Source organism: Gossypium raimondii, chromosome 3, assembly GCF_025698545.1.
Source record: "Gossypium raimondii isolate GPD5lz chromosome 3, ASM2569854v1, whole genome shotgun sequence".
Taxonomy (NCBI): Eukaryota; Viridiplantae; Streptophyta; class Magnoliopsida; order Malvales; family Malvaceae; genus Gossypium; species Gossypium raimondii.
In genome coordinates, this window is record NC_068567.1 from 16,222,690 (window position 1) to 16,227,009 (window position 4,320).

Here is a 4,320-nt window from a genome sequence, read left to right on the forward strand (position 1 = left end):
TAAGGGTTTAGAAACTTTGGAGAAGTCCTTGATAAATCTTCGATAAAAACCAGCGTGGCCCAAAAAGCTCCTCACACCCTTTACATATGTTAGAGGTGGGAGTTCCTCAATAATGTCTACCTTTGCTTTGTCTAGGTCGATCCCATGTCTCGTTATCCAATGCCCAAGAACAACTCCTTCTCATACCATAAAATGACACTTTTCCCAGTTGAGTACGAGATTCGTTTCTTCGCATCACCTTAGTACCTTAGTTAGATTGGTTAAGCAATCATCGTAAGTATCTTTGAATATTGAAAAATCGTCCATAAAAACTTCCAAATATTTCTCAACCATGTGAGTAAAAATAGACATCATACATCTTTGAAATGTAGCAGTTGCATTACATAAACCAAATGGCATGCGTCTAAATGCAAACGTACTGGACGGGCAGGTGAATGTCCTTTTGTGTTGATCTTTCGGTGCTATTGTAATCTGATTATACCCTGAGTATCCATCGAGAAAATAGTAGTAATCTCGTCCTCTGAGACTATCTAGCATCTAGTCCAAGAACGACAAAGAAAAGTGATCTTTCGTAGTTGCCTTGTTCAGCTTCCGGTAATTGCGTAACCGTTCTAGTCGGTATCAACTCGTTGTTCTCATTCTCTACAACCATGATACCTCCTTTTTTTGGCATGCACTGGACCGGGCTTACCCATGAACTGTCTGAGATGAGATAGATGATACCTGCATCTAACCACTTGATGATCTCTTTTTTTACTACGTCCTTCGTAATGGGGTTCAGTCTCCGTTGTCCATCGATCGTCCCTTTTTTGCCATCTTCTAGGATAATCTTGTGCATGCATACAGAAGGAATAATGCCGTGAATATCGGCTATGGTCCATCCGATGGCCTTCTTGAATTTTTTCAGAACTAAGATAAGTTTCTCTTATTGCTTAGTGGTCAATTTTGCTAAAACAATCATAGGCAAAGTAGAAGCGTTACCTAAAGAAACGTATTTTAAATGAGAAGGTAATACCTTGAGTTCTAATTTAGGTGGCTCCTCGATCGACGATTTTGGTTGGGAATATTCCTTATTTTCTAACTCCAAATATTCAAAACAGGATTGTGGATTAAATCCCCTTTAATTAGCTTCTAGCAAAGCTAAGTATTCATCCTATCCTTCATCATTTGGAGGATCCAATGTCAAAATTCTTTCCAGTGGCTCCTCAACACAGTTGAGTTCCTTCTCCACTGTTAAATCCTCTAAATTAGACACTGTAGAGTAATCATCCATTGTGTCAGGAAATTGCATAGACTTAAAGACGTTAGATGTTACTTGATCATCCTGAACACGCATAGTGAGCTCTCCCTTTTGCACATCAATAAGGGTCCTTCTAGTTGCTAGGAACGGCCTTCCTAGGATGATTGGTACTTCTTTGTCTACTTCAAAATCTAGAATTACAAAGTCAGCAGGAAAGATAAACTTATCTACACGTACCAATATGTCATCGATTTTTCCTTCTGGATGTGCTAAGGATCAATCTGCTAGTTGAAGCGTAACTGTAGTTGGTCTAACTTCTCCTATCCCTAACTTCCTAAATATTGACATAGGCATAAAGTTGATACTTGTACCTAAGTCACATAATGCCTTACCACAATATGTTGCTCTAATGTTGCACGGCATGGTAAAACATCCAGGATCCTTCAATTTTGGGGGTAGTTTATCATGAAGATATGCACTGCATTCCTTCGTCAGAGCTACCGTCTCAAATTCTCCAAGTCTTCGTTTCTTAGACAAGATATCTTTCATGAACTTGACGTAGTTCGACATTTGCTCAAGTGCTTCAACCAACGGGATGCTGATGTGAAGTTGCTTGAGTACGTTAAGGAACTTCTTGAATTGAATCTTCTGCTTCTGTTTTTGAAGTCTTTGAGGGTAGGGCGGTGGTGGTTTCATTACTGGGACTGATTCTGGTTGATTCATCTTTGGCGGCAATTCTGCATCTAACGACATTGTTAGTTGATCAGAATTAGCTGGTCTTGAGGTTACTTTGTCGGGTTTTATAGATTTTGGTCCTGGTGAAACTAGAATTTGAACACTTGGTTGAACTTCTTCTGAATCTTGAGCGTCAGCTGGCTCCTTTTTAACTTTGACAATGTTGGGCTCTACTGTCTTTCTGTTCCTCAATGTCAACGCTTTACAATTTTCCTTCCCCAGATTTCTCAGATTCTCCGTGTCACTAGGTAGAGCACCTTGTGGTCGGTTCCTGAGTTTAGTAGCAAGCTGGCCCATTTGATTCTCCAAATTCCTGAGAGTGGCGTTGTTTTTTGCCATGTATGCCTTCAATAGATTTTCTAAGCTATTGGATGGTTCTGCTTGGGTTGGTTTCTTAACTTGTTGGGGGAAACTAGGCGGTTGAGTTGGTCTAGGTTGGGCGTAATTGTTACTGGTTCCAGCCCTTTGGTTACTCTAGGAAAAATTCAGTGATTTCACCACGATGAGTTATAAAAGTTGGATTGCAGTCCTTGCCTCCCTCGATTTTGGTTTTGGTTACCCCTATAATATACGGATTCGGGGTTTGATGGACATTCTTCAAACAAATGTCTTTCCCCACAATACACACAGGCTATATTCTCAAATTGGTTAGATGGTTGGGGTGCAAAACAATTAGACCCATTAGTGGTAAGATTCTTAAGCATTGAGGATATTGAAGATACCTGAGATGTGAGTGAAGTGAGAGCGTCCACTTCATGTATTCCAGCGACTCGTCTTCCTGACGCTGCTCGATTGGTTGGCCACTGATAATTGTTGCTAGCAATCCTCTCAATAATTTCGTAAGCCTCATTATAGGACTTAGAAAGGAGAGCACCATTAGCAGAGGCGTCCACTACCATCGTGTGAGCGTTGAGACCATTATAGAATGTCTCAAGTTGAATGCAATGTGGGATTCCATGATGATGGCACTTTCGTAATAACTCTTTGTACCTTTCCCATGCCTCATATATAGGGACTCATCATCCATTTGTTGGAAGGCAGTGATCTCATTCCTTAACTTAGCATTCTTGCTCGGCAGAAAATACTTCATGAGGAATCTTTCGGCTAACTCTTGCCATGTAGAAATAGAGTTCGGTGGCAATGAGTTCAACTAGGCACGAGCTCTGTCCCTTAGCGAATATGGGAACAGCTTCAGTCATAATACATCTTTGGGTACTCCGACTAACTTGAAAGAATTGCTCACTTCCATAAATAGTCTTAAGTGAAGATGAGAATCTTCAGTAGGCATTCCACTGAATTGGCCCACAATCTGAAGCATCTGGAACATGACTAGCTTCAGCTTGAATTGTTGTGCCTCGATTTTAGGTCTCTTAATACCCGGATTTAGATCGTTAAATACTAGCACGACATACTATCGTAAAGCTCTATCCCTATCATCAGCAATAAGGATAGGATTTTGAGCAAGGTTTACTCTGTTTCCTTGATTCATATCTCAAAGTTTATCCGTTCGGTCCTTCTCTAGTTCACTTGTCTTCTTCGCTGTTGAAAGATTCGTTCTATTTCAGGCTCCATAGGGAGTAAGTTGATAATCTGGTCAATACTCATAAACACCTAAAATAATCAAAGAAAGATTAAGTAAGTAAAGATTTAAACAGGAAAATAAATAAACCAAAATGTAAAAATAGATTCACAAATAATGACTTTTTTTTAAAATAGTCCCCGGCAACGGCGCCAAAAAACTTTGAACGACGAAAATGTGCAAGTGTACACAATTGCAACAAGTAATAAAGTGACAAGTAAATGTCGAGTTATCGTACCCACAGGGACTGTAAAAAAGAATATGTATGAAATTAATGTTAAAACACTTTGGTGATGGAAAATATTTTGGTTTAAAGATGATTAAAAACTGAGGGTTAAAAACTAAGTAAAAAAAAATTAAAAATAAAAAGGTTCTAATACACGATTTCAAATAAGGTTTAATCAAGATGATATAATTGTGTTGGATTAATTACATTCCTTTAACTTAGAATTATTAAACTTATGTTTATACTGCTCCGAACAAATTCACGGCAACTCGGTAATTTGCTAACTACTGCTCATACATACTTATTAAATTAATCAATCTCTTGAACATTTTTCAATGTCAATCCAAGCGATTAATCAATCTTCACAAGAATATAAAAGATCAAGTGAGGTAACAGAGTATTTCTACTTTGAAACAGTTTAATCACAATAATCTTACAAGTTATGCAAGGCATATGTATCGCCAAATACAATGCTAAATTAACTTCAGCTACCTTAGAAGAATAAACATGCAATGATTAAGTATTGTGTCGATTAATTAC

The 4,320-nt window shown here is 38.4% G+C and overlaps 1 non-coding gene across 1 annotated transcript; it reads left to right on the plus strand.

Moving 5' to 3' along the window:
* The first annotated feature begins 2,926 nt into the window (after positions 1-2,926).
* On the plus strand, positions 2,927-3,035 carry LOC128040116 (small nucleolar RNA R71). Its single transcript, XR_008194776.1, has one exon. It is a non-coding gene; the product is annotated as a small nucleolar RNA R71 (small nucleolar RNA).
* Positions 3,036-4,320: the final 1,285 nt, after the last annotated feature.